The following is a 12,122-nucleotide window of genomic DNA, read 5'->3' as shown; positions in this document are numbered from 1 at the left end:
TAAGTTGATCCACAGCTTCTTGCAGCTTGGTGACAGATGCTTCTAGGCGGGTCCAGTAGTCAATTTCAGGAATTTCTGGGAGGAACTCATGCGCCCTCCTTTTAATGGAGTTATCTTGCACTTGTTGTCCTTCCATTGACTTCTTGGTGATTGGGTGTTCGATTGGGATGAATTCATCTACTCCCATCCTCACCCCAGCATCTTTACATAGCAGAGAAATTAAGCTTGCGTTAGCCAGTTTGGCTTCAGTGGAGTTCTTGTTTGCAATTGTGTAAATCTCATAAGAAATCAAATGATGAATCTCCACTTCATTTCCCAGCATAATACAATGAATCATCACTGCTCTTTTGACAATGACCTCAGAGCGGTTGCTAGTGGGTAGTATAGAACACCCAATGAAGTCCAACCAGCCTCTTGCGACTGGTTTGAGATCTCCTCTCTTGAGTTGGTTTAGGGCACTTTTGAATTGGTTATCCACTTAGTTCCAGGGAGGCATATGTTCTCTAGAACTTGGTCCAACCCCTTATCTACTCTCACCATTCTCCTATTAAAGGATTCTGGATCATCTTGTAGTTGAGGCAGTTTGAAGACCTCTCTTATTTTGTCCAGGTGGAAGTAAATAATCCTCCCTCTGACCATAGTTTGGTAGGTATGAAAGGTGGTTCCAGTTATTCTCTGCTTATCTGTCAGTCATATATTTGAGTAGAATTCCTGAACCATATTTCTTCCAACCTTTGTCTCAGGATTAGCTAGAATTTCCCATTCTCTGTTTCGAGAATTTTCTCTTGGATCTCCGGATATTTGTCTTCTTTCAGATCGAATTTAACTTCCGGGATTACTGACCTCAGACCCATTATTTTGTGGTAATGGTCTGCATGTTCTTTGGTTAAGAACCTCTCTTGATTCTAAAGACTCTTTGGAGTATTCTCTTTCTTGCCTCTTGAATTGGTTTGTTTTCCCTTAGGAGCCATGATCTTAATGAGTCTTAGCTCAGTGACCACAGAAAAACACACCAAACTTAGAGGTTTGCTTGTCCTCAAGCAAAAAAAAGGAAAGGAGAGAGATAGGAGGGGAGGCAAGTTCGAATGGTGGAGAGATAGGGATGGCCGAATGTGTATTATAAGTGGAGGGGAGGGATGTCGAAAATTTGAAAAAGATATGATATAAAGATATGATTGGTGAAAGAAAAAAATAGAATCATTATATGAAAAAGATGAGATTTTTAAGTTGGAAAAGATACAAAGGAGTTAAATCTGAAAATTTGTTGATGCATCTAAGAATTAAAAGATGATATAATGAATTGGAAAAGATATGGAAAGAAATTGAGAAGATAATGGAGTTTTTTTTGAAGAAGATTTGGAAAGGATTTGAAAGAAAATTGAAAAGGAATTTAGAAAATTATTGAATTTTTGAAAATTGAAGGTGAATGATGAAGATTTGTAACATGTTTATGCAGAAAATTATGAATCAAAACATGAAAGTTTGAAAAATTTTGAAGTGGAAAACAAAATCCTCTCCCCCTGCCTTTCTGGCGTTAAACGCCCAGAATGGATACCATTCTGGGCGTTTAACGCCCATATATTGGCCATTGTGGGCGTTTAACACCCAGCCAGGTACCCTGGCTGCCGTTAAACGCCAGAAATCTTTTGTTACTCGGCATTTTTCTGAACGCCCAGGATGCTACAATTCTGGTGTTAAACGCCCAGAATGGTACCCATCATGGCGTTTAACGCTCAGAATGGTATCTTTACTGGCGTTAAATGCCCAGAATGGATACCATTCTGGCGTTTAACGCCCAAAATGCCCCTTAATGGCGTTTTCTTGCCAGTGAGCTCCTTTTCTCTGCTTTTTGTGCTGAATCCTTTTCTAACTCTGTTAATTCCTACAATATGATGATTGATCTTAAAGACAATTTATATCAAACTTCTATAAGTATTAATTAAAAAGCAAATAACTTGCTAATGGCTGGATTGCCTCCCAGCAAGCGCTTCTTTATTGTCTTTAGCTGGACCTTGACTGAGCTTTATTCTAGTCTCAGTTTTGAGCATTGTTGCTCAAAATTGCTTTCAAGATAATGTTTGATTCTCTGTCCATTAACAATGAACTTTTTGTCGGAGTCAATATCCTGAAGCTCAACATATCCATATGGTGACACACTTGTAATCACATATGGTCCCCTCCACCAGTATTTCAATTTCCCGGGGAATAGTCTGAGCCTAGAGTTAAACAGCAGAACCTTCTGTTCTGGTTCAAAGACTCTAGATGATAATTTCTTGTCATGCCACGTTTTTGCTTTCTCCTTATAAATCTTTGCATTTTCAAAAGCATTGAGTCTGAATTCCTTTAGCTCATTCTAACTTAGCATGTAGGTTTAGGAATCTGGTTGCCCAGTAGGCCTTATGTTCCAGTTCCACGGACAGATGACAGGCCTTGCCATACACAAGCTGGTATGGAGAGGTTCCTATAGGAGTCTTGAATGCTGTTCTGTATGCCCACAGAGCATCATCCAAGCTTTTTACCCAATCCTTTCTACGGGCAATTACAGTCCATTCCAGGATTCTTTTTAGTTCTCTATTAGAGACTTCAGCCTGCCCATTTGTCTGTGGGTGATATGGAGTTGCTACTTTGTGGCTAATTCTATATCGGACCATAGCAGAGTATAACTGTTTATTGCAGAAATGAGTGCCCCCGTCACTGATTAGTACTCTGGGGATGCCAAATCTGCTGAAGATATGTTTCTGGAGGAACTTCAGCACTGTCTTAGTATCATTAGTGGTGTGGTAATTGCTTCTACCCATTTAGATACGTAGTCTACTGCCACCAGAATGTAAGTGTTTGAGTATGATGGTGGGAAAGGACCCATGAAGTCAATACCCCATACATCAAACAACTCAATCTCTAAGATCCCTTATTGAGGCATGGCATAACCATGAGGCAAGTTGCCAGCTCTTTGGCAACTGTCACAATTACGCACAAACTCTTGGGCATCTCTGTGGAGAGTAGGCCAGTAGAACCCACATTGGAGGACCTTAGTGGCTGTTCGCCCACCTCCGAAATGTCCTCCATACTGTGATCCATGGAAATGCCATAGGATCTTCTGTGCCTCTTCTCTAGGCACGCATCTGCGGATCATTCCGTCTGCACATCTCTTAAAGAGATATGGTTCATCCCATAAGTAGTACTTTGCATCAGAAATTAGTTTTTTTGTTTGCACTCTGTTGTACTCCTTGGGTATGAAGCTCACAGCTTTATAATTTGCAATGTTTGCAAACCATGGTGCTTCCTGAATGGCGAAGAGTTGCTCATCTGGAAAGGTCTCAAATATCTCAATAGGAGGGAGGGATGCCCCTGCTACTGGTTCTAACCAGGACAGGTGATCAGCTACCTGGTTTTCTGTCCCATTCCGGTCTCTTATTTCTATATCAAACTCTTGCAGAAGCAACACCCATCTTATGAGCCTGGGTTTTAAATCCTGCTTTGTGAGTGGATATTTAAGAGCAGCATGGTCAGTATACACAATCACTTTTGAACCTACTAAATAGGATCTAAACTTGTCAATGGCATATACCACTGCAAGCAACTCTTTTTCTGTGGTTGCATAGTTTTTCTGTGCGTCATTTAGAACACGGCTGGCATAGTAAATGACGTTGATAAACCACTATTTTATGGTTTATAATGTACTTAATTGTGTGGTTTTATCATGATCTTTACCCACTTATTCATATGATTAGCATGCATTTATATTTCCGTCCTAAAATTATTACATGATTGAAAACTTGCTTCCTAAGAGACTTTTAATTATGTATTTTAATTCTCCTTTATTCCATTCGATGCCGTGATCTGTGTGTTAAATGTTTTAGGCTTTATAGGGCATGAATGAGTTGGAGATTAGAAAGGAAGCTTGCAAAAATGGAAGGAACACAAGAAATTAAGGAGATGACCAACGAGAAGTGACGCGTCCGCATGGCTCACGCGACCCCGCGAAAGAGAGGAAATCGCAGTGACGCGGCCGCATGGCTCACGCGACTGCGCGGATTGGAATAGCATAAGTGACGCAGAGGCGTGGACGACGCGCCCGCGTGGCAAAACAAAATGCCGAATGACACGTCCACATGAATGACGCGATCGAGTGACGTGCACGATCTGCATAATCTGCAGAATTCGCTGGGGCGATTTTGGGCCCTGTTTTGACCTAGTTTTTGGCCCAGAAAAGCAGACTAGAGCCAGAGAATATGCAGAAACGAGAACAACATTCATTCCACACAATTTTTAGCTTTTAGATCTAGTTTTACTCTTCCTCTAGGTTTTCTCTCTACACATTCATAGTTCTTAGGATTTTATTTCTATTGCTCTTTGCATTGGGATATTGAGAAGAGTTATTACCTCATCAAGACTTCGTCATTCTAGTTCGTTTTCTTTACTTGGCTTTACTCTTCCATGTCCTTTAATTTACTCAATTTTACTATTAGATTATTTTAGAATTTATTAATACAAGAATTACTTTTATTTTTAATTGATTCCTTTGAGTTTTATTTATCATGTCTTTCTTTAATTCTCTTTCCTATGTTATGAGTTCTACATTCACAATGAGCGAGTAGTTCCCTAACTTGATGGGGAGTTGATTGAAAGGAACCCTTGAGTTGGGATGCTTAAAAGAAAAATTGTCATTGGGTTTATTGTTGGAATGCTCTCTAGTCACTGACACTAATCCTTTTCAATTGAGCGGATTGGAACTTGTGAATAGAAACAGCATTCCAACTTGTTTGACTTTCCCTTACCTAGTAAGGGATAACTAAACAGAATAACCTTCAATTATCAATTAATCTTGAGAGTACTTCAACAAGAATAGGGCTTGCAACTAATCTACTCCTAGTCAAGGCTTTTATTTAAATTACTTAATTTCTCCAATTTAATTTCCTGTTTATTCAACTCAAACCCTTTTTTTTGAAAACATCTGATTAATAAAAATAGCATACCTTTCTGCAACTCGTTGGGAGACGACCTGGGATTCATACTCCCAGTATTTTAATTTTAATTTTTGTGACAACCCTTCTAAATTGATAAGCGGATTTCTGGTTGGTTAAGAACTATACTTGCAACGCATATCTCATAAGAATTCTTAATTCGCCAATTTTCGCCACGTCAATTTTTGGCGCCGTTGCCAGGGAGTTACAATAGAGTGCTAAAGTTATTAATTAGAATTTATTTATTTGCATTTTATTTTATCTTGCTACTATGAGCTGCTTGTTTCTTTCGTTAGATGACGCGTTCACTTCCTGATCCAAGCTTGCCAGTATTCGATCCTGAGATTGAAAGAACTATTTCACGAATAAGGCAAGCTCGGCATCGGTTAGTCCTCTCTGAGGGCGGATCTGAAACGTCACTCGAGGAAGAAACCAGCTCCCGTTTTACTGATTCGGTTGATTTACGTATAGGTAACATGGCAGCAGCTAGGAGAGTTACTATCCAGGAGGCTGGAGTCCCTGATTTTTCAATACAACCGTTTCAAGTGCATCACCCAGCGGTGGCTACAGATTTTGAAATAAAGACTGCACTGCTCAATTTGATGCCCAAGTTTCATGGCTTACCTACTCAAGAGCCTATCAAGCACCTGAGAGATTTCCAAGCAGCCTGTTCTACTGTCAGGCGTGATGGTGCAGATGAAACTTCAATTTTGTTGAAAGCTTTCCCATTTTCTATTGAGGGAAAGGCAAGAGAGTGGTACTACACTCAACCCGCAGCAACTGTATCCGACTGGGATACACTTAGAAGAGAATTTTTGGAAAAGTTCTTTCCAGCTGAAGTTGCTGATAAACTGAGGAAAGACATTTCCATGATTGTTCAGGACGAATTCGAGACTCTCTATGAATACTGGGAGCGCTTCAATAATCTTCTAGAAGCATGCCCCTACCATATGATTGACAAGATAGTGTTGCTCGGTTACGTCACACAGGGCATGAGGCCCCAAGATAAGACCACATTGGAAAGTGCTAGCAATGGGTCTATAAAAAAGTACAAGACCACTGATGAGGCATGGCAATTGATCAGCGACTTAGCTGAATCCACTTGGAATCACAGGCAGAAATAAGGCCGTTCAAAAGCCGTTGTAGAAGTATCCTCTAGCAGAGAGACTGCTGCTCTAACTCAGAGTATCTGTGAAATGACCAACTTGCTGAAGCAGATGCAATTGAATCAACAACAAGTTCAGCAAGCTCAACCTTCTCCACCACAGCAAAGCCAACAGTTAGTCCCACAGAGAGTTTGCGAAGTCTGTGCTAATTATAGCCATTATACTGATGAATGTCCGCAGCTCCAGCAGGAAGACAACACCGTGGCAGCCACTCATAACTTCTATGACCGCCCCAACCAAGGGTACAATTAAAGTGGCAGTTACAACCACGGATGGCAAGACAATTCTAACCAGAATTGGAGGGACAACAACAACAACAACAGAGGAGGCAGAGACAATCAAGGAAATCAGAGGTGGAATAATAACAACAACAGGATGCAGAACCAGTACCAGCCTTACAGAGCACCTCACCTGAGGCAATCCCAAGGACCACAGAATACCCAATAGCAGACCTCTCAAATTACTTATCCTTCTTCATCTGCTAATGATGACTTACTACAATCTATTGATCGGAGACAACAGACCATGGAAAATAACCTTTATGCTGCACTAAATGGTCTGAACTCTACCCTGCAAGCTCTTGTCTCACAGATTGGATCAATGAATAACTCCAATAACCAACCTTTGAGCTCCAGTCGAATTCCTTCTCAACCATTACCCAATCCAAAGGGTGGCATTAATGTCATTGCCCTAAGGTCCGGAACCACACTGTAGGTGAGGAATCAGGAGGAGCCAAGCCCACTAGAACACGCCTCAGCTGAAGAGGTAGTGGAAATAGAAGATGTTGAAGAGGAAGAAGACATACAGGACATAGATGAAAAAGAAGAAGTTCAACCACAGGAGGAAGCACCAAAGGGCGCAGACACTGCAGAAGACACCACTCCCATTCCATTTCCACAACTTGCAAGGAAGCCCAGGAAGCAGCTGGAACCTGATCCCAAAATGGTAGAGATATTCAAAAAGGTTGAGGTAACTGTTTCTCTTTTTGATGTTATTCAACACGTACCTAAATATGCCAAGTTTCTAAAAGATTTATGTATACATAAAGACAAAATTATCGAATTAGAAACTATTCCTTTAGGTAGTTCCATATCTGCTTTAATGGGAGGTTTACCTGAAAAGTGTAGTGACCCAGGTCCATGTATGGTTAATTGTACTATTGGTGGTGTGGTATTTTTTGACTGCATGTGTGATTTAGGAGCATGTGTGAGTATAATGCCTTTGTCTATATATGATATTTTGAGGCTCCCTCCCTTAAAAAGGTCGGCAGCTCGTTTTGTGTTAGCAGATAAAAGCATTATTACAGTGGCTAGAGTTGCTGAAGATGTATTAGTGGGCATTAAGGGGCTCACATTTTCCATTGATTTTTATATCCTGGAGATGCCCTAAAATGACTCAGAGAAGCCGTCATCAATCCTACTCGGAAGACCATTCCTGAAGACCTCGAAGTTCAAATTAGATGCTTTTTCAGGAACATACTCTTTTGAAATAGATGGCCGAGTAGTAATCTTCAATCTAAATGGAGTTATGAAGCATCCTCCGGAGGATCATTTTATCCTCCAGTGTGACATTATAGATGAAACCGTGGCTGAAGTTCACCAGGAGGAATTTAAAGAGAAGCACATAGGACAAAGTCCAAGTGTGGGGACATTCTCAGAGGACAATGACAGTACTTTACCATTGTTACCAGCTCCAGACAACCCAGAGCCTGACCACGATCAGAAGTTAGAATTAAAACCCCTTCCTCCACACCTCAAATATGCTTACCTTGAAGGCGAGCAGAAGTTTCCAGTTATCATTGCAAGGGAACTCACTTCTCAACAGGAAGAGCAGTTACTTAGTGTGCTGAGGAGCTACAAGAAGGCAATTGGTTGGAGTTTGGCAGACATAGTAGGCATCAACCCTCAAGTCTGTGAGCATAGAATATTTTTAGAAGAGGGAGCAAGACCTGTCCGTCAACCCCAGAGAAGACTAAACCCTACTATCTTAGAGGTTGTCAAAAAGGAAGTGACCAGACTACTGAAGGCAGATATCATCTATCCCATCTCAGACAGTGAATGGGTAAGCCCAGTACAAGTGGTGCCCAAGAAGTCTGGAGTTACTACAGTGAAGAATGAGCACGGAGCTCATGGCAACCAGAGTTCAGAACGCCTGGAGGGTCTGCATGGACTACAGATGCCTCAACCAGGCCACTCGTAAGGATCACTATACTCTTCCATTCATTGACCAAATGCTGGATCGCCTGTCAGGTAAATCACATTATTGTTTTTTAGATGGTTACACAGGTTATTTCCAGATTTATATAGCTCCTGAAGATCAGGAAAAGACTACTTTCACATGTCCTTTTAGGACTTACGCTTACAAGAGAATGCCTTTTGGCTTGTGCAATGCACCAGCTACTTTCCAAAGGTGCATGATGAGTCTTTTCTCTGATCTTATTGAGGACTGTATGGAAGTTTTTATAGATGATTTTAGTGTATATGGTGATTCCTTTAGCCTTTGCGTAGATGGATTATCTAGAGTATTAGATAGATGTGTCAGTACAAACCTTGTATTAAATTTTGAAAAATGTCACTTTATGGTAAAACAAGGTATTGTACTAGGACATGTTATGTCTAATACTGGCATTTCTGTAGATCCAGCAAAGGTGGATGTTATTTCTAGTTTACCTTACCCCTCTTCTGTGAGGGAAGTTCGTTCGTTCCTTGGCCATGCAGGTTTTTACAGGAGATTCATTAAGGACTTCAGTAAGGTAGCTCTTCCCTTATCCAGACTACTGCAGAAGGATATTGAGTTCGAGTTCAGCGAGGATTGCAAACAAGCATTTGATAAGCTGAAGACCGCCCTGACTCAAGCTCCAATTGTGAGAGGACCAGACTGGAGCCAGCCATTTGAAATAATGTGCGACGCCTCCAACCATGCAGTAGGAGCAGCACTGGCTCAGCGTGAAGGTAAGGACCCCTTTGTTATTGCTTATGCGTCTAAAACTTTAGATGCCGCTCAGTCCAATTACACTACTACTGAGAAAGGGCTTCTTGCTATTATTTTTGCTCTGGATAAATTCCGAGCCTATTTACTTGGTACGAAGGTAGTAGTGTACTCAGACCACGCAGCTCTAAAGTATCTATTAGCTAAAAAGGAGTCCAAACCAAGGCTTATACGTTGGATACTGCTATTACAAGAATTTGATTTAGAAATTAAGGATAGGAGTGGTAACCAGAATTTAGTGGCAGACCATTTGAGTCGCCTTGAGCACATTACAGATGACCCCACTCCTATAGCTGATAATTTCTCATTTGATAACCTGCAAGCAGTATCTGAGGTAGTCCCTTGGTATGCACCTATAGCTAATTATCTAGTTAGCTGCACCTTTCCTCCAAACTTTTCTAAGCATCAAAGAGACAAGTTGAAAAGCGAGTCTAAATATTATATATGGGATGACCCATATTTATGGAGATGTGGCGCTGACCAGGTAATTAGACGGTGTGTGCCTCAATCAGAATTCCAGTCCATCTTAGAGGCATGTCACTCGTCTGAGAGTGGAGGACATTTTGGCCCTCAAAGAACAGCTAGAAAAATCTTAGACTGTGGATTCTGGTGGCCTACTCTTTTTAGAGACGCTGCTGAATTTTGTAGATCTTGTTTTCCATGCGAAAAATTTGGTAATAAATCCAAGAGGGATGAGATGCCTCAACAAATTATGCTTTTCTGTGAAATTTTTGATGTTTGGGGCATTGACTTCATGGGTCCATTTCCAAATTCTAATGGTTATCATTATATATTGTTAGCTGTGGATTACGTTTCTGTTCATACCTGGGGTCGAGCTGACCAAACCTGGATGTTCAGTAGCGAAGCGACCGACCTGTTCAGGTCAAGCGGACCGACTTCTTTACGAAGAACTCGGCCAAATCGATAGCAAAAGCCCAATAAAAGGCAATCCCAGCCTATAGAGATAAAGACGGTTCCCTTGAAGATAAGCTGACTTCATTCAAGATAAGATAAGATAAGATAAGATAACTAACTTATCTTATTAGAAAGGTCAGCCCACGCTTCTATAAATGCACTGGAGCGCCCAGCTATAACTCATACTCTGATTCTACATAGAAACCTGCTTAATACCCGTGCTAACTTAAGCATCGAAGTCTCTTGCAGGTACCCCCCACCCTCTGGTGGCCAAGGATCAGCAGTACTGCAAGTCCAACGAGTCGGACCCAACATCCGAGATCTCCGACCAGTACAAAAGATCTCATCCGAGATCGGCCTCCAGTTTCAGGTAACCCTCGGAACATTGGCGCCGTTGCCGGGGAACCTGGAAGTCATCCCAAAACCATGGCGAACGGCCATGACAACGACCACGATTCAGATATGAAGAACAGAACGCCGCACAAGAACGCAGACACTACGCTAAAGGATACCCCGGAATCCAACGGGGACAAAAACTCACCAAATCCGGGAGCCATGGAAGCACTCCAAGATCGTTTAAAGGAGCTGGAGAAAGAAACCCAGCAACAACGAGAGATCGGAAAAAATCTACAAAGAGAAGTACGGTGACGTCGAGAACTAGAAGAAAAACTACAGCAATTAGAAGCCGACCTCGGACCACTCCTGAAGAAAAATCACGTAAAGAACAGGACCCATTCACCAGGGAAATCATGAAGACCAAAATTCCAAAGGACTTCAAGCTTCCGGATATGGTTTTGTACGATGGCACTACAGATCCCAACCATCATCTTAGCAATTTCAGAAGCAGGATGTACCTTACCGATGCCTCGGATGCCGTTCGCTGCAAAGCTTTTCCAACAACTCTCACAAAAACGGTGATCAGATGGTTCGACAACTTACCTCCGAGGTCCATCTCAAACTTCGACGATCTGGCCAAAAAGTTCCTGGCCAGATTCTCCATCCAGAAAGATAAGGCCAAGCACGCACCCAGCTTACTAAGGATCAAGCAAGGAGATCGGGAGAGCCTCCGCAACTACATAAAAGATTCAACAAAACATGCATGGACATACAAAGTTTACCAACAGAGGCCGCCATCATGGGGCTTATCAACGGCTTACGGGAGGGACCTTTCAGTCAATCCATATCAAAAAAGTATCCTACCTCCTTAGACGAAGTACAGGAGCGAGCAGAAAAATACATCAACATGGAAGAAAATGCCCGGCTGGGAGAAACCTCAAAATCTGGAACCTCCTACCGAGACAAAGACAAGGACTCCAAAAGGAAAGAAGATCGACAGGGTGAGAAAATAAAAAAGTACCACAACTACACTCCTCTCAAAGTATCCCTGGTCAACATATACAAAGAAGTTTGCCATACTGAGAAAATCCCCCCTGCACGACCACTCAAAGGCAAAAGGGGAGGAGGAAATCAGAAGGAGTATTGCGACTACCATCAAATTCGGGGACACTCTACCAACGAATGTTTCAATTTGAAAAACATCATAGAAAAATTGGTAAGAGAAAGAAAATTAGTTTCGATTTCTGGCCACCCGGGATGATGACCAAAGAAAAAGACGGAGAGACGAAGATGATGGACGAACTGAACGGTCATCTCGGACACCAGAAAGACACGTCCACATGATACATGGCGGATTCGCAGGAGGTGGGATCTCCAAATCATCCCGAAAGAGACACCTTAAAGAAGTATACCATGTTGAGGGAAAAGGGGAAGCACCTGACATCCCGGCGATAACATTCACTAAAGAAGACGCATCAGGCATCATCCTGGGACACGACGACCCCATGGTCATCACAATTATACTGGCAAACGCCAATCTACACCGCACACTAGTAGACCAAGGGAGTTCTGCCGACATCTTATTCAAAACAGCCTTCAACAAACTCGGCTTAGACGAAAGGGAACTAAGAGCATACCCGAACAATCTGTTTGGACTAGGAGACACTCCGATACAACCGTTGGGATACGTATCGCTACACACTACTTTTGGAAAGGGGAACCAATCTAGGACCCTCAAAATAGACTACAATGC

Source organism: Arachis ipaensis, chromosome B4 (genome assembly GCF_059453495.1).
Source record: "Arachis ipaensis isolate K30076 ecotype BB chromosome B4, ASM5945349v1, whole genome shotgun sequence".
Taxonomy (NCBI): domain Eukaryota; kingdom Viridiplantae; phylum Streptophyta; class Magnoliopsida; order Fabales; family Fabaceae; genus Arachis; species Arachis ipaensis.
This window is presented reverse-complemented; position numbering follows the sequence as displayed.